This window comes from Mauremys reevesii, linkage group 3, assembly GCF_016161935.1.
Source record: "Mauremys reevesii isolate NIE-2019 linkage group 3, ASM1616193v1, whole genome shotgun sequence".
Classification (NCBI taxonomy): domain Eukaryota; kingdom Metazoa; phylum Chordata; order Testudines; family Geoemydidae; genus Mauremys; species Mauremys reevesii.
This window is the reverse complement of record NC_052625.1, coordinates 179,384,179-179,406,349: the sequence shown is the minus strand read 5'-3', so window position 1 is coordinate 179,406,349 and position 22,171 is coordinate 179,384,179. Positions and strand designations below refer to the sequence as shown.

At 44.8% G+C, this 22,171-nt stretch overlaps 1 protein-coding gene across 5 annotated transcripts in view; it reads right to left on the bottom strand.

The window, feature by feature from the left end:
* The window catches only part of HPCAL1 (hippocalcin like 1), a 111,509-nt gene extending 91,483 nt beyond the window's left edge, over positions 1 to 20,026 (bottom strand). Inside the window, exon 1 of one of the 5 annotated variants that reach the window (XM_039530480.1) lies at positions 19,949 to 20,026. The gene's annotated coding sequence lies outside the window, so the exon portion shown is untranslated. Of the gene's footprint in view, positions 1 to 17,893; positions 17,915 to 18,256; positions 18,276 to 18,597; positions 19,008 to 19,948 lie in introns of those variants that run through there. The other 4 variants (XM_039530484.1, XM_039530479.1, XM_039530483.1 and 1 more) reach the window with 4 other exon arrangements.
* Positions 20,027 to 22,171: the final 2,145 nt, after the last annotated feature.

Here is a 22,171-nt window from a genome sequence, read left to right as displayed (position 1 = left end):
GCCCTGAACCCCCCGCCCAGAGCCCGCACCCCAGCCCCCTGCCCCAGCCCTGACCCCCCCTCCCAGAGCCCACACCCTGCACCCCAGCCCCGCCCCAGCCCTGAACCCCCTCCCAGAGCCCACACCCTGCACCCCAGCCCCGCCCCAGCCCTGAACCCCTCCCAGAGCCCACACCCTGCACCCCAGCCCCTGCCCTGAACCCCCCTCCCAGAGCCCACACCCTGCACCCCAGCCCCCTGCCCTAGCCCTGAGCCTGCTCCCTCCCTCCAAACCCCTTGGCCCTAGCCTGGAGTCCCCTCCCACATGCTGAACCCCTCATTCCTGGTCCTACCCTGTAGCCTAGGGGAAGCCCCGAGCCACCACGTCCCCTACTCCCCACAGAGCTGTGTGGCCTGCAACTGATGTTTTCTATCGGTCAGTGGCCCCTGATAGAAAAAAGGTTCCCCACCCCTGGCATACAGCTATGAGACTTTACAGCCTAAATGTACATTCTATTTGTCCTGAAATACAGAAAACTGCCAGGGAATAGATCAATATGTAGATTTCTCTTATGGTCCATAAAAAAAATAAAAATAAAAATCAATTCTACTGGCCTTCAAAGTCCACTTACACCATCCTCCCCGCTTGAGCCTGTTATACGTTCTTCAGAAAGAACAAGTCAATTTTAGCTCAAAGAAAAATCCCAACATGCAAGCATTGGTCTTGAACCTCCAAATATTCTAATTTGTTCAGATCTAGGTGTAGGAGAAAGTCAACTGAATTATATGGATACTTGTTTAGTTTTCTGGAGCCATTAATAATGTTATAAAAGGTTAGAAATGGCTTCTTACACAGTCCGTTATCTTACTTCAACAGAACAGAGACTACTAGTACTTTGGATCTCTGCATGACCTGCCAGTCAAGGATCCTAAAGCTCTTTACAAACATTAATACAGAGTTTTTACCCAGAAAAAGAAGTGTCAAAAGACTCCAGGAAGCCCACTAGGAACTTTGCTATTACTATTGATTTTACATGGAAGGTGCTCAGATACTACAATGAGGGGTGGAGGAATAAAACCCTTAGATAATTAATTTAGCCTCAACATCCCTCTGGGAGCAAGTATTTCCATTTTTCAGATGGAGGAAATTTGAGGGTCAGGTGAGTTTATAAACCAAATCCAGCCCCCACTAAACTCACTGGAATGACTTCAAGTGGGAGTTAAATCAGGCCTTAAATTACTTTTCCAAAAAGAGACAAAGTCAGTGGCAGAGGAGGAAACCAAAACAGCTCATCTGACTCTTAGCCATAGTCTCTTATCTTTCCTCTCCCACTTACTGTAATAGTGTAAGTTACAGAACACTGTATTTGATCACTTAATTAGTAACTTTGAATTAAAAGCTATTTCCTCCTTCTGGATTAGAATACACAATCATTTTTATACACCTCTACCTCGTTAGAATGCTGTCCTTGGAAGTCAAAAAAATCTTACCGCGTTATAGATGAAACCGTGTTATACTGAACTTGCTTTGACCACCGGAGTGCGCAGCCCCGACCCCCATAGCACTGCTTTACTGCGTTATATCCAAATTCGTGTTATATCGGGTGGCGTTATATCAAGGTACTGGTGTATATGGTGCGTGTGTATTTTTTTCCCCCCATTTTAAAGGGTCCTCAGGAGAAGTACTGGACATTGTTTCCTAAAATCATAAGTCCTGGCTCCAATCCTAAAGAGCCTAGTTTAGCTGGGCTGCAGAAGTTAGTCTGTATATTTAGCATAAACCATTAAATCTATTATCAGTGAAAAGGGAGGTATAACTGAATTAGCAGAAGCTGCTTATGGCAGAAATTTAATTACTAGGCAGAATTAAAAGAAGATAAATCAATAATTTTTGGAGGCTGGTCAAGAAAGGGTTGTTGCACTAGTAATCTACCATTTGCCTCGATACTAGTGTCAAGTTACCAGGCTGGTGGTTCTACAAAATCATTTTTAGGGTTATCCCTAATAAGAGGCTGTACTGACAGACTGAAGGAAAGAAGAAAGTAACATGATGAATGACCCCTTTATGTAGCTCCTACCACACTTTGCTATATAGAGCTGGTGGAATGCAACCAATGCATCCCAAGTCACACACATTACTCAACCTGAACATATCCAAATGATCCCTTTAAATTCTAAAATGCTTATTAACTAGTAATCCTCTCTTTCAGACACACACACAAAGACAGAATCCAAGGTCTTCAGCATTAAAAGTCCAAGTCCCTACCACTTGAGCTGAAAGAGTAACTCCTTTAACTATAAAGAAATAGCAGGCTCTTATCCTCAGTGAGAGCCAACTATCAGAAGGAAACCAGAACACGAGCCGCAAGCCTGCTGCTTGTAAGTTATACAGACAGCCCTGACCTTGGGAGAGCTGTGTCCTGAATATGGACCTGATTTGAACTTAGTTTCCATATGTACCATCCATAACCCTGAACACCCCATAACAGTCATGTGGGGTTTTCAGCACAGCCAGGGTTAAGCACAATGTATATTTGTACTTTAATTCTGTTGTGTCTATATAGGAGGTTAAGCATCCCTTTGTAAGGTACTAGGATTTGCGAGAGATTGTGCTCACTCACGCCTGTTACCTGCAGCATTTGATTGTGTACTCTGAAGCTGTTCCATCCACGTGGCCATTATTCTTATAGAACATTCCTCTCAAAATGATGAAGGAGCTTGAAATGTACTCAGCTCTTTTTTCCTCATTAACAGCTACTGCTTCACCCTGCACTGCTCCAATGTCCATTCATTTCCCCTTTGCTGATAATATTCTCAAATCAATAGGAGTAGTAGGCATTAAGAAGACACCAACTCACGTCTTGAAAGTTCAGCTTTAACAGTCAAACAGCATTAGGGCAAATCAGTATTGTTATTAATGCTACCTTTGCGGTCAAGTTCCTCACTACCTCCTCTTCTTTCAAAAGTGCTGTGCATGCCAGCAAACTTCCTTCAGACATTATAGAGCAGAGACTGTGTCTATGTTCTCATCTAGCAAAGCTTGCTCACTTACAGCTCTTATTTTGATTGGGATCTGCTGGCATCCCACACGTTGCTCTTTCTGAACACAAACGAGTACTCTAAGCCTTGAGAACTATGCACTCCCTTCTCTATTTCTGTGGTCATGTCAGGAACACCCCAGATATCAAAGGGCTGCAACTCTCCCACCATGCGACAACCTTTTCTTTTTTAACAGGGCGCTTTGCTTGACCAGTTCTACAGCTCCTCTAGCCTCTCTCTCCCCCGCCCCAGTACTCCACTCTTGCGCACACTGCTATCCACGCATTTACACTACACTCACGCTCCTCCCCTAGGCCAGATGACACACTGCATCTGTCCAATACCTGCTGGCCACCCACCTACGCCTTTGGATCCCTCTGCTGGCCCAACTCTCCTCTTTAAAAGTGTCCTTAAAATTGCTACATTCACAATCTATCATGGGCATATTGGGCAATATGGCTACGGAGCATGCGGGTGTAATTCACCAGATCAGCATCCAGCAGTCAGGAAAGAGATTCATGCTCCCTGCAATAAATGGTGACATGCTAACCCTACATGGAAAACCTCAGAGGAGCTGAGAAGCCACAGTCTCACTCAGGGTCCCCCCCCCCGCCAAGTTCTACCAACTGGGAGGAGGGGGTGGGGGAGAGAAGAGGGAGAAGCGAGAAGATGTGGCCAGTTTGCCCTACCCTGCTCAAGAGCTTTTGCCCCAAGTCCATTTCCATTCAGAAATGTGCCCAAACCCAATGATGATGTCATAAAAAGCACTTAATACTCCACAGCTCTTCTCCAGCCCCTCCGCCCCACACACACACACAGCAGCAAAGCCAGTATACATGGAGGGGCTGAGCAGCTGGAGCTGTTAATCCTTCCTTCCTCTGCTTTGGACAGTAACATGCCACATTCTATCTACTGAGGCACTGATTACCATAGTATTGGAACATCTGAGCCTTCCTAGTGTATTTATCTGCTCAGCTCCCCTGGGAGGTACTATTATCCCACTTTACAGATGTGGAACTGAGGCACAGAGACACCAAGCGACTTGCCCAAGATCACACAGGAAGTCTGCGGTGAAGCAAGCAACTGAATCCTGATCTTTTGAGTCCCAGGCTAATGGCCTAACCACTGGGCCATGAAAGCTCTATCCGGGAGACAGACAAAGCATGAGGGAAAACAAACACCAATAATATTAGGCACTAGCTATGGAGATGGATCCAAGACATTCCCTATAGATTTTGTTGGTTAATTTGGAAAACCATGTACATCCACTGAATAAAAGGACAGATTCCCAGGCTACTTTGTTTTCTCACGCTTTAGAATAGTCTGTGTTTTCAGTTAGAACACAGATGTGTCTATCAACGGCCAACTCTTCATCTTCAGTTTTTCTCCTTCTGTCGTCTGCATATGAAGCATTCCACCATTAACCTTTGCAACATGAAGTGTGCCTCAGTATTACAGGCAATCGCCACCTGCTTACTAAGCAAAACTGACAGTGTTTGAGAAGTTTAATCTGCAGCGGTGAGACTGAACGCAGGCAGGCTCATTTCCCTGCAAGTGGAAAGCCAGAGAAAAAGTGTGATGCTAAATCACCACCAAAAGCAAGTTTAAAAAAAAAAAAAAGATTTTGGCACTGTAAGGTCTCACTCCAGTAAGCGAAAACTGAAACAAGCCAGAGGCAGCAAACTACAAATTAGCAGATCCTGAAAATATGCTACTATATGCTATTCACTGGGTGCTTACACAAGCTCTCAAAACACAGCTTCCCCTTTTAGAGCCTTCTCTACATAAAGTTGGAATCCTACTCCTCTGATTTTTTTTTTTAAATTGACAATGCCTAATGATCTAATGTGCAGTTGCACTTATATATTACTGCGCAGGCAGAAGCCTCTTCCTTCATCCATTTCATAGACAGATACAGGATCGTACTAGTCAGACAATATCTATTAGATCATCTAGTATATCCCCTACTCTTAAACTGGAATTTTAAAGAAATATTCTAAGATACATTGACATGGTACATTGTACCCGGGTGTGTTTTATGGTTTTGTTTAGGATACAGAAATATTTTTTTACATCTGACAAGCTTGACTCTAAATGGTGGATGAAACACTCAAAATGAATAGTTACTGTTCATCTTCAAACAGCCAGATTCACAGCATCACCAAAAGTTTATTTATTGGACATTTTTTCCTCAAGGGCTTAACAGACACTATAAAAACTGTCAGAAGTCTGCCTGGTGCAATGCAGCCTTGACTGACACTACCTTAATGCACTGCCGCAATACAAACAAAACGAAAAATCAATTATCCTTGCCAAATTCACAAGAAAAGAGTTAGAGAACAAAGTTGGTACAAAGAATAAAAATATTCAAGACTACTACAGAAGGGCTTAAGTTGGGCCAGACTCATTTTAGTGCATGCAGATGCAACTCTATTGACTTTAATGGAGTTTTGCCCTCCTACAGCAAGGCTGAAATTGCACTTTTATGTTACATTAGGTACTTGACTTGATACTTCTTACTAATGGATGCTTTTTATAAATTGGTCAATAATTTCCCACTGAGGACAAACACTACAATGTCCCCTTTTGCAGAAGCTTGCTGTCTAGGCATCTTCAGTGATCCATTTAGTTCCTAATGTATATTTGAAACTTCTAGCCCATTTTACACAAGCAGGGACCTTGTAAACATCCAGCATGATCTTGGGTTCTATAGAAAACAATAACAGATCACGTTAAGCAGCAGTACAAATTTAAGTAAACAAACTATGGGTAAGACGACTTCCTCAGTACTACATCAGCAAAGAAGTGCTAAGCCAATATTCATAGGTAACACCAGGAGGGACAATTGTGACCATCTAGTGAATCTGACCTCCTGTATAACACAGGCCACAGGACTTTCTTAATTCATTCCTGATTGAACTAGAGCACCTCTTTTAGATAAACTTCCAATTGTGATTTTAAAATAATTGCCAGTGATGGAGAAACCACACAACCCTCAGTAAGTTGTTCTGATTTTGAAATTACCCTTACTGTTAAAAATCTGCTGAGCTTACTTTACTTATCTACTCCAAAAAGAATGTTAATTTCAGGTTATCATGTGATTGAGCCCAACATTTAAGCAGTAAGATCACATGCTGTACTAGACCCACACAGACCCTGTTTACAAGAGAAAGAAAGAAGCATGGGAAGTCTAATTCTCCACTATGACTAAGCATATTAAAACCTAATTTTGCAGGCCTTCAAGTGTCATCATGAAATTAATTTATTTCACATAGCTATTTTTTTCCTTCCTGAATTGAAGAGGCGATTGACAAATGCCACATACTGTTTGGCCTGACTGGGCACAAACTATTGGGTTAGAGTAAAAAGAGATAAAGGCAGAATGGGATGGAACAGTGCCAGTTATATTTACCCCATTTCCTCTTTTAATGCTAAACTCTTTCCAATAAGATCAACACAATTATATCATTATATGTTAATTGTTCAGGAAGTTTATCCTTCCCTTCCTCTTTTTATCCTCTTTCTGTTGCGCTTCCCTGCTGCACAGGATGCTAGCTATTAAAGCTATACACTGTGTTTGGCTGCACTATAAAGGCTTTTTTTGAGGAGGCGGGGTTGGGAGGGCGCAAGGGGTGGCATTAACTGCAGTACAATTCATCAAGTACATCCACAGGAAAAAACAAGCCCTTTGTTAGACTAGAGTTAAGGTTGTAAATATGCAAAAATAAACATACTGGGGAAAAACGTAATAGAACACACAATAGTTTGAAGAGCTTGAACTTTTGAAAGAAAGGACCTAGAAATTACCCAAAAAGTGTAAAATATGGAATTGCAGGGTTAAAGTACCTCGAAAAACCTTAACTTTGCCCTCATGCCCATGCTGCCCTATATATGGAGGGGCCATAGAGGGGGCCCAGTGGATTTCCCAGCCATGGAATTTGCAAAATAATTTGTGACGACAGAATTTCATCTTAAAATATTATAATAAATAAATAAATAATAATATAAAAGTTAACGTAATAATAAAAAATATGTTTCTAATCTTTATGGTTGCAGAGAAGACCTTGAAAATGGGCAATGAGTACTTGATGTACTGTTGTCTGCCTGCTCTTAAACTAGAACTTTAAAGAAAAGTCTGCAGAGAGCCTGAAACAATAGCTCCAAGAGGCAGATACTGCCCCATTCACCTCAATCATGACACTGACTCTGCAATTTCCTAACCATGGAAAATGAAGTTTTTCCCCCCAAGATGCCATGACTCTCAGCTTCTTGACTGTGGAATTTTGCTAATTCACTGCAGCTCTCCCCTCTTGGGACCTGCCTGCAGCTGCCTCTTGCTTTCTGCTCACCCCACAAGAAACAATTCATTGGAGTACCATACACACTCTTTGCATTGTTCCATGGAATCAGGCAGCAGGGATTTGGGGAACCACAGCTGGAGTCCAGTTTTCAGCCTGAGAGCAGGGACGAGCCACAAGCTGAGCTTCCTGGAGAACTGCACTACCAGCGGGCCTGGGGAGCCAGGGAGATGAGACACTGAAGCTAGCTACAAGCTCCACCTTCCTCAGCATACATGGGGGAGAGGTGGAGGAAAGAAGTTTGACTTGGGTGACTAGATAACATCACATGAGCCAAGGCAGAGGTGGGCAAACTATGGCCTGCAGGACCGTTCTGCCCGGCTTCTAAGCTCCCGGCCGGGGAGGCTAGTCCCTGGCCCCTCCCCTACTGTCCCCTTTCCCTGGCAGCCTCAGTGCGACGCAATGCCAGCGTTCTGGGTGGCGTGGCTGACTCCGGCCGGGCGGCTGCAAGTTCCTGCCACTCTGAACAGCATGTTAAGTAGACGGGAGTTGGATAAGGGACAAGGGATTCCGGGGGACAGTCAGGAGACAGGGAGCAGTTGGATGGGGGGGACAGTCAGGGGATGGGAAGCAGGGGCAGTTGGATAGGTGTGGGATTCCGGGGGTGTCTGTCAGGGGATAGGGGTCGGAGCAGTCAGGGGACAGGGAGCGGGTTGGATAGGGGCGGGGACCCAGGAGGGGGAGGTCAGGGGACAAGGAACAGGGCGGTTGGATGGGTCGGGAGTTGTGAGGGGCCAGGCTGTTTGGGGAGGCACAGCCTTCCCTACCTGGCCCACCATACAGTTTCGCAACCCGATGTGGCCTTCAGGCCAAAAAGTGTGCCCACCCCTGAGCTAAGGCCTACCAAGCCAGGCTACCTAGGGAACAGCAACCAAATTGTTTATATATTTTGCATGCATCGTAAAAATAAAATAATTGTTAAAAATAAAGATATATGAATTTTACATCATTGAGCATTTTTGGCGGGGAGCCATTCCTTTGTCTATGAGGGAGCTTGGGAGGGATGGGAATGTGGGATATTTTGTGAAGAACAAATGTACGTTGTGGAATTTAGGAGCTCGTGCCACAGAATGTTGTTCCATCGTGCTGCAGAGCACACAGGGTCCTGTTTACAAGCACATTTAAGATTAAAGCGACTTCCCTCTCAATCTCTTTCTCAGAGGTTGATAGAGGGCATCAGTGACTGATTTGGGGAGTAAAGACAGTCTGAACAGCTGTTGGGGGCAAGAGGGACCAACAGCCCGGGACGAGGAAAGAATACGAGTCTGAGGGAAGAAAGAGGATGTCGGGATTAGGCTGCTGCTCGGCCACCAGCCCTCTGGTGAGCAGAAGTGGCATTGGCTGTACTTGCGCCTCTCCTGGAAGTCGCAACAGCTGTCTCCCCATCACCCTACTCCTCCCTGTGCAAGCTTCCTTCTCTGACTTATGGTCTGTGGGCAAGGCAAGGAATTAAGGGAGAGGAAACAGCCACTGGACCAGCTGGGGAAGGAGCAAGGATGCCTTCACCACTCTTATCTAATAGAGGGTCAAGGTGTGTGCAACAGACTCATCTGACCCCTCTACAGAATTCCCACCATCCTATTTAGGCCCCTTAGCCTGCTGCCTCTCATATAAGGTTGCCACCCATCCAGGCTTTACTCGGAGGATCCGGTTTTTGGCTTCTGTGTCCAGGAGCCATTTGGAGTTGCCAGATGCGCAGTTTTCAGCCAGAAAGTCCAGTCAAAAAGGGGACTTGGCAACACTAAATGACACCAAACCCAAAAGTCCAGTTACCACAGGGCTGGGGCAGGCACCAGGTCATGAACCCACACCAGTCCCTGCTCAGCAGGGGATGCCTCCCACCTGAAAGCAGGTTCCTTGAGATGATCAAGCAAGCGACAGGGGTGGAGCCTTGGGGGGGGGGGAAATCAGCAATTAGAAAGGTGGCAACCCTACTCTCATATTGCAACACAACCTCCTCTGAAGCTCAAATACTGAGCCTGCTGTCCTGAACCTTAAGGGTACATCTACACTAGAACCAGGTGTAAATTCCAGCTCGAGGAGACACATCTGTGCTAGTTCAATGTGAGCTAAAAACAGAAGCACAGCCATGGCAGCACCAGCAGGAAGCAGGGCTAGTTGTCTTGAGTTAGATCCCATCTGAGACCCCAGGTCTCAGTGACCTAAGCAGCTAGCCCCTCCTACCACTCATGCTGTCACAGCTATGCTTCTATTTTTAGCATGCTAGCTCGATCAGAGCAAGCACAGAGCTGGAATTTACACCGGCTGCTTGGTGTAGGCTTACTCTTAGAGGGAGCAGCCGAGGGAGCAGCCATGGGGGCAGAGAGTGGAAGGTGATAGGAGGAGGCTGCCTTAATCCTAGAGATTCTGTATCATGACATCCTAAATGCTGCTGGAAACATGGTTTTTCTTCTACCACAGTCAATGCAGCCTCTTACTGCCTTTAAACTGGAAGCATTGGTGCTTGCTGTCAAATATATATAACACCAAGAGGCCTCAATCAACATGGGGTTGGGGGCATTTTGCAGGGTATAGTACAAGCACATAGGAAAACATGGAGTTTATATCTATGATGCCCTATCCTGCAAACACTTAAGCACATGCTTAATTTTAAGCACAGGAGTATTCCCACTATTTCAACTGGATTATTAAGTGTTTGCAAGAGCAGGGTCTAAGTGGACAAACAGAATAGAGAAACCCATGAGTGAAATGCACAGCTATATACCATTTAAAAAAACATCACTGGCTCATATTTTTGGGGCACTCACCTGGTTGGCTCCTAGTAGCTACTGCAATATTGATATTAAATAATCTGGGGCTGTCATATATGCACAGTAATATCTAGGGTGGAAGAAGAATTTCAAGCTTGCTCAGGACACGCGATTCATTTTTATAGCCCTTATATGTATGGCAGGTAAATCTCAGCCAAATTACCCAAACTCAGAACAAAATTAATGGACCCTATAACAAGCTTTGAAACGCCCCAGACTCAGGCTCTGGCATGCTACTATGGGTGAGCAAATTCCCATGCTAGGAAATCCTCAACTGAAGGTGTCCTGCTGCTAGCCAGAATGGTCAATCCTACGAATGAAAGTAATCTATAACCAATCAGGATGAGAGATGGTCTCTCCAAGGATCAGCACCCAGACCATGCAGACTTCTAAAGATAACCACTAGCACCATGAAATGTCCCCAGCTATGCATTAGTGCAAAGGCCTGAGTAGTGGGCACTTGTGTAATGAGCTCACAGCAGCCAGTCTCACTCAAAGTGGAAAGATGCCTTCGGACCACCACAGGACCGACCTGGCAGTTAAAAGGATAAACCTAAGCAACATGCCATACTGGCCCCGCCTGGAGGGAACAAAGGTGCAGATGAAAGTCAGCCAATGAGGAACAGTTGCAGCCACTGCTGCTGGAGGGCAGGAAGAGCATGGATGCAATAAAACTCTCAGGAGACAAAACCACATTGACAAAAGATGGATTTATACCCTCAGTGACTGGTGCAGGCACTCCTTCAGCCTGCTCTTTTCGAGCATTCCCTTGACCAACAAGCATCACTTCTACCTTGCCAGGCCTCAGTCCCAGCCAATCTGCTTCCATGCAGACCCCCTCTCACGGCTGCTCAGTGAGAAAGAGAAACTCGGGAATTTGTTTTCAGTGACAGAGGCAGAGCTCTGCAATGAAGTTCACTCTGTGAATAGCAATGAGTGGATTGTGCAATCTGATCTATGAAGGCAGACCCTTACTCCTATGAACAGTCTCACTGAAGTCAACCGGGCTCCGCAGAAGCACAGGGGATCTGCCTGTACAGATCAGACTGCAGAATCAGGGCCTTATTTAAGGAGAATTTGCAGCATTGGGAAAGTAAAGTGTAGGTTATATCCTAATGGAAAGGAGTCTAAATTATGTACTTTTCTTTAATATGGTAAGAACAGTCTGCTCTCATTCTGTGTATTGTCAGAGGAAAAATGTCCCTTAGAAATTATGACTGATCTCTATGAAAGGCTGAAATTTACAATACTGTAACATAAACCAACGTTCTCCAGAATGAGCACTATTTTCTCACTCACAATGCATGTTTCAGAGATCAGGTCTGAGTGCAGAAAACAAAGTGATGTTGACGTTACTATGATGCAAGAAGATTTCTAATTCACAAGTAACTCTAAAGACTTCCTCCTATTCTCTTTTGGGCTCATCAACTCCGAATGAAACAGGATTAGACTCTAAAACAACATTTTACACATTTGAAAAACACCAACCAGCCTGGGACTTGCTTTATCTAGAAGCTGTTGCTTCTAAAAGGTATTTGACATTGTGGTCAATAGGATTCTTCATGCTTTTGTGTTTGGGGGGGGGGGAAGGAAGGAGAAGAGGGAAAGAGAGGTGAAACTCTTGCAGTCTATTTAGTTTTTCAGCATCCTGGGGGGGGGTGGGGGGGAACCCTCCCTAATCTCCTGCAAAAACAACAAAAATCCAGCTACCAAGCACTTCACTGGAAGTCAATTTCCTAAAGGCAACCCAGATATTTTAAATTAAAAACAAAACCAAAAAAACCTTACACATAATACTCCTCTCAACTGCACAAGTGTATCTTAGACCTTGTCTACACTAAAGAGGAAAGTCAATTTAAGCTACACAATTTGAGTTACGTGAATAGCATAACTCAAATCGACGTAGCTTAGACCTACTTACCGGAGGGTCTACACTACGCTGTGTCAACGGGAGATGCTCTCCCATCGACTCCCCTTCCTCTTCTCAATCTGGTGGAGTACCAGACTCGAAGTCCGAGCGGTCGGCAGTCGATTTAGCAGGTCTTCACGAGACTCACTAAATTGACCTCCTGTGGATAAATCGCTGCAGAGTCAATCCCATCAATCCCGGCTGTAGTGTAGACAAGCCCTTAATTGACTTCAGTGGACTTACTCGCAATTTACACCTATGTAAGTCAAAGGAGAATTAGGCCTGGTCTACCCTTAAATGATAGGTCAACATAGTTACACTGCTCAGGGATGTAAGTGCCAAAGCTATGCCAACCTAATCCTTGGGCTAGACGCAAACAGGTCAATCGAAAAATAGCTATGCCACTATAATCCCTGCAGTATGGACCGAGACCTCTTGGTGTCTGCAGAGAGATTTTAAGGTCCCGTCAGTGAAAAGCTGAACCATTTACTCATACTTGCTGTGCTTGACTGGCCAGTGGCACCAGTAAAAACAACATCCTACAAGGATGGGAAGGAAACATCAGCATCTTTAGTATTGGCATATGTTAAAGTGTTCACTTAAAAGGTTCTGACTGTATTACAGAGATTAATCACAAGGCAGCAATTTAGAAAATATCTGCATTTGAAACACTCATTCTATGTTATGGTATACTGGGGGGTGAAGGGGGGGGAAGGGAAGACAAAAACTGGGTTCAATCTGTGTATTTTCTGTGCCACCTATTGCACGAAATCATTAGTTTCTAAGAAAGCCCTTGGAATCCTCCTGAAGCAAAGGGACATACATAAACTCTGAGTGTAATAAATCCCAACCCAAAAGGAAAAAAAACCCAAGTGGTGCCTAATCACCACTTGCTTTCTACTATCTATTAAACCTAATTCCATGCTTATCTCGCTTCTCCTCCCCTTTCCTCTCCACCTTCTAGAATTCACACCAAAGTTCACTGCTGCTAAGGAATCCTCTCTTTCAGTGAAAAGACAACAACAAGGGTTTGCAATATAATCTGATATGCTTCACAGATATTGCTATTTTCCTTAATTAGTTTAATAATTAAGTGTGTGAAAAATCAAGTGCTAGTAGTTATAAATCCACACAAAAACCTACCAAACACTCAAGTTTCATAACTCATGCTCTACTTTTTTAAAAACAGATCATTTTGCCACCACCAAACGACCTTTGTTCTAAGAAATGCAATGCAGTAAGTTTTGGGAAAGGTTATTTACTGCTAAACACCCAATCAAAATAAGAGAAAGCAAGCGACGCCCTCCAAACCAGGATCAGACTATTGGCAGTACAACTACAAGCTTTCCTCCCCCTACACAATGGGCGCAGAGCCAAGAAAAGAGGAATTCCATTCACAATACACTTTACAGAACTGAAAAAAAATCTTGAAACTACAGAGCAACAAAGGCGTCCATTCTGTACCGATGTGCTTGTCTGCTCAGTGTTTAGGCGAATTAAAAACATGGAAAGAAAGGCTCACAATACACCCACACAGACTTGGCTTTGGGCCCCCAGAAGGCATTCTTTTTCCCTCCCCGCCACCCACGCCACAGCCAGTTCTATAATGACTTAGCACAAGACACTTGCCAACTTTCAGCCAACAATAAGATACATTTCCTTAACTGAAGCCTGACCTACACCATCAATCTCTGTCAAGAGTAATGTTTGTGTTTTCAATAAATTACAACAGCCTACAACTTAATCACTAGAACTAAACACACACCAGGACATTTCACAATGAAGTGTTCCTGGCTTCTTTTCGGGTAGTAGATTGCATACACCTACATGCTCGTGTCTGGGAAAGGAAAAACAATAAACACCTTTACAAGATGATCAGTACACTAGTTAATTTGTTACACCAGAAACAGTGTCCAAAACAACAAAAATCACAATCTGACTTCTCAACCAACTGCATGACCTTTAGCCCTTAAAGATGGCAAACTTGTCAGGTCATCTCACACTGTCAAGCTCACTTCATACTTCTAATATTCAACCTCCCTCATAAAGTCTCCATATGTCTATGCTGCACCATCTAAATGGTTTTCTAACAACATTATTGGATACTTTAAAATTGATGGCATCCCTTTTAAGTCTTCTTTCTGAAGACGTCCATATTACTATCACTGAAATATTAGAGAAAATTATTTTTCCTGGTTTGTTTACTGCATGCCCATTCAAGTTGCGTGACTACACCAGGGCAGTCAATCTGCTCAGCTGTCTGTACAAGTATGCTGCAACAGGGGCAAGAAAATCCTCTTTTTAAAAATGCTATGGTAAAACCTGCAGAGGGCCTCAAAGGCAAGTGTAGTAGACGCTACATTTACTTCATGTTTTTGAGTTGACTAGTTTTCAAGCAGACTCTCTCTCAGGTAGTTTGATCATCCAAAAATACCGAAGGGGGGGGAGTAGGGGGAGAGTCTATCAGTTTTCAACTGGAATACTTCCTGCAGGAAGTGTCTATGATTCAGAGCAAAGCACACTTCAGCTAATGTGGACTAGTAAGAATTCACTGAACTACTTGGTTCCTGCTTAATCGTGAAAGGATCAGACACAAAAAGGACAAGGAAGAGCTGCGTATATTAGGAAGAGATGGAGTCACAGAGTAGCATTTGTGGTTTCTTCCATGTTGGTAATTCAGATACCTAAAAAAAAACACATAGGTCTTACTAGTCACCTTATGAGTTATAAATACTTTTTAATAGCAATTACATATCTCAGCCGGTGCACTCCAGGGGAATTACAGCACATCTCAGATTGTTAAATCGATTCAGCCTCAGACTTGTACCTTATAGTACCACTGAAGTACTCAAGCACAAAGGAATGCACTTTTTATTGTATATCTGAACCAACAGATCTCCTGGTTAAAAAATAATAAAATACCGAACTTCCAGAGACACACAAGATTTCCAGAAGAATAATTTCAGCATGTATTCTTTCAGCTGTAAATTCGGGAGGCAGACAGATATTTGACTTCAATATTCTGTTTAAGAGTACACAGATACTTTGCTATTATACTGTGAAGAAGAACATGACAACAGGCAGAAGACATATTGGCTGGGAGACTCAATGTGTTGGTTTAGAGGGTTATCACACCACCACAAGCTTGTGAGAGCTTTTGTTCAGCAATAGACTGCCAAAGTGAAGATAAAATAAGCGTATACATTTGTTCAACTTCAGAATGGCAGCATGTTATTGTAGCATTTGGAATTTCAGACATTTAAAACATTTTGCGCTCATTATGGTTAAAATTAACAGCTCTGCGAACTGAAATCCTACAGTCAACCTATTGCACAGACAACCTATTGCACAGACACCTGATGCAGCATGTTACTTCATTAATACAGTCAACATGAACTGGAGATTAATTTCTGTTGGCAAGAGATAATTTATTTAACATGAGTTAAGCTCCAGTTCTTCTCAGTGCAGCCCAACTTCAGTGTACATTTTTTGATGTAGACTATGGCCAAGAGGAACTGATCCAAGATCAAAATATTTTAATACTAGAAACTGAGAGCTGAATACAGTTTTAAAAATTGGTTTCTCTTGCAGTCAAGGGAAGACAGACTTTTAGTTGTTGAATCTGACCTAAAGTCAGGTTTTAAGAAACGATCAACAGATACTCAGAAAAGCAACATCCCCAGTATCAGCACATTCTGCACTTACGTGCGCACATACATAGGCTGTATATCCAATGCATCACTCATCACCATAACATTAAGAAAAATCTACAACCCAGAAAGTTAAGCTTGAAATACTAGCATTTCTGCCCCACTCAAGTCCAAACAACAGATGCACTCTTTTTTTTTTTTTTTAAATGTTACCACTTCTAACCAGTGGCTCATGTGGCCCCCCAGGAAAAAAAACAACACACAAAACACAGTCATACCCCAACTTTAATATCATTTGGACCACAAAGTAATCTGTATTATTAATTCAGAACAATAGTACCCTGCAGTCTACCACAAGGAAAGAGCTGTTAGGATGATCAGAGGTTTCCTCATGTCTCACTAGATTAGAGCAGGGGTTCTCAAACTTAATTGCACAATGATCCCTTTCTGACCAAAAAAAAATTACTATATGGTAATAGGTAATAATTGGAGATATACCAATCTCCTAGAACTGGAAGGGACCTTGAAAGGTCATTGAGTCCAGCCCCCTGCCTTCACTAGCAGGACCAATTTTTGCCCCAGATTGCTAAGTGGCCCCCTCAAGGATTGAACTCACAACCCTGGGTTTAGCAGGCCAATGCTCAAACCACTGAGCTATCCCTCCCCCCCAAGGACCCAAGGGGGGTGGGGGGAGACCAAAGTTTGAGTCCACCCAAGCCCCACCAGCTCAGGGCAGGGAGATGGGGGGGGGGGACCCAAGCCCCAGGGTGTGGAAGCCAAAGCCCAAGGGCTTCAGACCCGGGGGGGGGGTGTCTATAACCTGAGCCCTGACACCCAGGGCTGAAGCCCTCTGGCTTGGACTTCGGCCTCAGGGGTGGGGCTCAGGCTTTGGCCCCAAGTGGTGCGGTTTGGGCTTTGCCTTCAGCCCCGGGCCACAGCAAGTCTAACAGCAGCTCTGGGAACCCCCTTAAAAAGGGCTTGCAACCCACTTTGGGATCCCGACCCAAAGTTTGAGAACACCTGAATCAGAAAATCTCTAACATTCAGTTGTTTGCATGCTCCAAGGAGCCTATTGTAAGAAAGAGAACATTCAGAAGTCACAGCAATATGCTTGTGGTTCTACTCAGCTTCAGATGGTCAAAGCTGTTCCCAAAGGAGAGTGGGCAGGGCACTTCAAAGTCACAGCAGATTAATTGTTCCCATGGCTTTACTTGCCAATGGCAGCAGGAAGCACTGAAGCAGTATTGGCACGAGTATGCAAGACAGCTTTATCATGATAACGGTTTACTGAAACTCTCCATGGTCTTGCTAGAGCTGCATTTTAGGCGATAGGGGGTTTTGAGGCAGAATTACAATGAATGGCTCAGAGCCACTGGAAAATACCCGAAATATTGAGAGGAAGAAGAGGAGAGAGTGCATTCTCAGTCTCCATCCCCCTTTCTTCCTATTACAAGAATTATAGTCACAGGTTTTTGTTTGCAGCTAGATACATTATACGTACTATGATCTCATGACAAAGTTTATCTGTAAACATTCCTGGATGTGACAAAGACCCAATTTAAAAAAAAAAAGAAAAGCTAGTGGTGACTAAACACCACAGTGAGCATATACAGTATTTGAAGACAAAAAGGTTCCATTTCAGACACTGCATTACTTTCACTCAGGAAAGGGTTATTTGTATGGAAATTCATTGGTAAAAACATAAGTGCCATTTTACATACAATTTCTTGTAAATCTCAACATTTCATAATAACCTCAAATACTCACGCTCTCTTTCTACAGATCACTAAGCAAATGACAACTCTAATGCAAATGTAAATCAACAAAACCCTTTTCAGCAAAGAACCTACTAAAGTGTAAAAAGGTAACTCTCTTCAGATCTAGGGTCTCTCTCACCAGCCAGCCTGGCTTTTGTTTTTCTGAGCCTCTCTTGAAGACACCAGTAAAGGACCATAAGAGTATGGCAAATAGGAAGTTCCGTTTTTAAATAGTTTGTTTAAACACAGTGTAATGTTTATGCATTTGTAAGTCTGACTGGTAAAAGATTAACCACCATTAATGTGAGCCCTGGGGTCTCTGCATAACTTTAATCATCATATTTTTCTGCTAAATTAGACAATTCACATGCACGCCCACATACCCAAACACATACACACAAATATATACACACACACCCCTAGGTGCCTACCTGTAGTCAGGCAGAGAAAAAAGCAGCACTTCTCATTTCACACACCCACAGTCAGAGTAGTGGTTTAACTCTGAAATCCAAAGGGGCTGGGGGAGGAATTAAATAGTAAATCTGCACCGTACAAACACGCTGAAGAGAAGACGACTTTCGTAGTTAAGGAAGGGTTTTGGCGAAAAAGAATGATTCTCGGTGAGTTCAACAAAATGTATCATGATCTACTAGACTTAACAAAACACCCCAACATTGTTAGGAAGCTACTGGAAAGACAGATCCCCAGAACTGCTAAGGTCACAGACCAAAGGAGAAGGAGAGTAACTCAGCTGGCTGGAACCCTGGAGGAAACGAGGAAAGACCCCACCCCACCTTGTAGCGGCTTCCCCAGTGGGAGAACACGGCCAAAAGATGCAGGCACACACCCCACTGACAGCTGGCACCGACTGCATCGAGTTGGAAGGTTAAAACCCAAACTTGTTGGAAAATCGCCGGCCGTATGACATGGGAGCTCAACTGTTGCAAAACCCTGCCCGCAGCCTGGTTACATTTCCCCTACTCCCAAGCCTAGGAGATGAGCCGATTAACTCCCCCCCCCCGGAGAAGGGTAACGGGGGGGCTCACAGTGGGAGAAGAGAAAACAAGCATCAAGCCGAAGGCGGGTCCCCCCAGCAGCCAGCCAAGGGGGCACAGCCACCGCTCACCGCCCTTACCAGGTCCTGGGGCTGGGCTGGGCTGGTCTCGCCGCGCTCCGGCTGCCGGGGTGGGACGCTCCCTCGCCGAACCCGCGCGAAGCGAAGCGAAGCGCTCGCTGCTGGGGCTGCTGCTGCTGCTGCTCGGCGGCGGCTCCGCTTCGGGCTGCGATCAGAGCGAGGCGAGCGAGCGAGCTAGGAGCGAAAGAGGAAACGAGCCGCCGGCTCCTGGCAGGGGGCGGGAGCGGCAGCCGCCCTGGGACCCGCGGGGAGACTGAACTTTGCAGCCGCGGGAGGAGGGACGCTGGCCTGGCGCAGGCGGGCTGGCCGCAGCGGCGCTCTCCGCGCGGTCACTGACACTGCCCCATGCTGCGCCCCGCGCTGCCGCGGCGCAAACTCCGCGCTGGGCTCTGCCCCCGAACCCGCACTAGGCGCGACGGCCTATTGGCTCCGGGAGCGGACCAACGGCGGGCAGGGGGGCGGCGCCGTCGGGCCCGCCCCTCGCTGCAGGGGAGCGGCGGGGGGAGCAGGCGGCGCCTCCTGCGGCAGGAGCCCGTTGGTCTCTCCCGCCCCACCGCGCTGTGCCCGGCAGGGCAGGAAGTACCGAGAAGTCCTGGAAAGTCGCGCGCGCTGCTGCGTGCGGCGGGTTAGTGCGCACACGGCTGAGCCCGGCCCGAGCAGCGCCGAGCGCTCAGCCCAAGTACTCGCACCCCAGCCCCTTCTCAGAGCTCTGGCCTACAGCCGGGGGACCTACGTAGGCAATCAAAGAGAACCACAGTTCTTGCATTCAGCTCATTCTGGGGAGTCACAAACTGCCCCGAGCAGGAACTCTTCGCAGAACATTATTTTGTCATTGTGACCACATTCAGGCCCCGGTGAAAAATGTTTTCGGCCCCCCCAGCAAGGGCAGACCGGCTACACAGGGCCGGGGAAGCCGTGCCCCGGACCGCCAGGCCCTGGTAATTTGTACCGGCTTCCCCCCACCCTCCGTCGGCCGTAACCACGTTTGAATAAAAGACAAACTGGAGAAAGTTGTTAACTGCTCCCAGACAATTTGCAACAGAAAAGGGCGCTGCGTTTTTGGAATAAATCCTTGGTTATGAGTTATTTCCTCAGCTCTATCCTCTGCCTTCTCTGTGACATAAGAGAATGGGAGCTTTGTTTTCACTGTGCATATGTTACTTGGACACTTGAATCCTGCATCTGAATGCTAAGATCAATAGGTAAGCAAGAGCATTCCCATTGTATGCACTTAAGTGCCAGTTTGAGCATCCTATTACAAGATCTTATTGTCCTATTAAAGTATCTGCATTTGGACAATTGGACCCATTGGGTGTATTTAGCCTACTTGAACATTTTTTAAATGACATACCTGCATTAACTGCATCCTTAATACTCTCATATAATGGTGCAGTGCAATACACAAACCACAGTGCTTTAACTGCTTTTGTATCCTTCCTTTATTTTGAATTTTCTCTTCTGCTTCTTCATTTTATTTCTATAGTGGGAAGAAAGAGAAAAGTCGAGCCTAAATTAAACTCATCTGTCTCCTTCAAACTATATATTGAATTTGATTAAGCATCAGACAACCGAAGCAGCTTCATACAGTGTTTAAACCAAATGATTCATGCAAATTAAAATATTTGTATGTGTGAGAGAGGGAGATGCAATGCACCGTTATTTCTATTCCAGAAACATCTACTATAATTACCTGTACTTCAGTAACAGTATTAAGACTCCTGTTAATGAATGGGATAGCACTACCTGCCCTCCTATCTTTAGGAATGACTAACTCAGGATATTAAAGGGATATGTACCTTTTAAATGACTCACTTCACATTAGAGCCATTTGCCTGCCACTGGTGAGCTTTTAGTAGCACCAGGCTTGGCTGTAATTTAGCAGTGTGTGTTCATACAAACTCTGGTTTTGATTAATGGTCTTAAGCGTTATGCTTAAACAACTGCTTTTAACAATACCAGAAAAGAAAGGAAGAGACTGATGGCTAGGATTAGAGTGCTTAGACCATTTCCCGTTTGCTTAATAAGCCCCATCACAGCTCTTGCAACTAATAGAGTTGGTTATTCATGTACTGACCAAGGGGGTCGGTCAGCAAGGGCCTCTTTGCAGATGGCTCATTGCCTTGGAGTTTTCAGTCCCAATGACTTCAGTGGAGGTACTTCTGAGACCCAGGAAAGCAGGATTTGGCCCTTAGTTGGTGCATTAGAAAAAAGCTCTTTGAGTCTGATCCTGCGCCTGCCGTAGTCAATGAGAATGGAAGCAACCCTTTGAACTTTAGAAAGAAGACTAATCTAAGGTCTGATGGTGTAGTCTTTAGTCAAACAGCACAATTGAGCACTATAGCACCAATCCTGCAAATTATTCTGCATAGGGAGGAGGCTAGTGGCAGGGAGTCTGCAATCCTGAGAGCATCCCTATGCCAGAAGGCCAGGGGCTCCCTGGTATCTAGCAGAGAGTTTCTATTGGCCTGACCAGCTCTGTGTACCCCAACTCCCAGTTGTGATATCTGTCTCTAAGAGGTGTCATGTAATATGTCATTGGAAGACTAATAACTCAGTGATCATTAATATTCTTGTGTGATGTATGTATGGTCAATCCACAAAGGTTCATATGGATATACTGGAATTATGACTAATATGTTTAAACCTGACGTGTCAGGGAGAGCTGATAACTAGTTTTTCTTACAGACAAGGGAATGTGGTTCCGTTGACCAAAGGCTATGAAAGCCACATTTGCATGCCAGACTAAAAAAGCCATCAGGAGAGCAACTGGGGGAAGAGTGATCACTTAATCTCAACGGGGGATGGAGACTGCACCCTAAGAAGTCTTCCTGACTCTTGAAGCAGGGTCAATGAACTTTGAGAGAGAGATTTTTCAAAGATTTACTGGACTACAAAGAGAGGGGCAGAGAACCCCTAAGTGATCTTTCACCTAAGGAGACAAGGAAAACCAGTGCCTTGGCCTCTATGGGAATCCTGACTAAGTAGTAATCAGCCACAGTTGGAAAATAAAGATTGGTGAGGAAACTACCTTGAATAAAGAGTGTAACTTGCTGGAGTTACGTGTTAGTTTTAGAAGTATAATTTTACCTTTGTGTGTAACCATTTCTGTCCTATCTTTTTGACCATATAAATTTGTTTTACTTTTTATCTAAACCAAGCCATGCTGTGACTGAACTGAAGTGATTGTTCACTCCAGTCAAGATAACAAGCTAACTCTGTCTCTTTAAAGGAGCAGCACATTTAATTAGGAGAAAGCTGGACACTTCAGGGAGACAGTTTTGTGGAAATTTGAGACTGGGGGATGTTGGGGCAAACAGAAACTGGGCAGTGGAAGCCAGTAGGTGACCTGCATCCATGTCTGCTGGATGGTGGTGTCCAGGCTGTGAGCCACAGCAGCATAGCATTTAAGGCACCCAGACAACCCCAAAAACTATGTGGAGGGAGCCACCTGCATGGAATAGCTTGTATGATCAGAGCCTAAGTTATTTCATATGAGGTACGTAGGGCAGTTGGAGAAAGTAGCACCTACATAAATCAATGTATCATCATCTTAAAATGAACATGGCAATTGAAG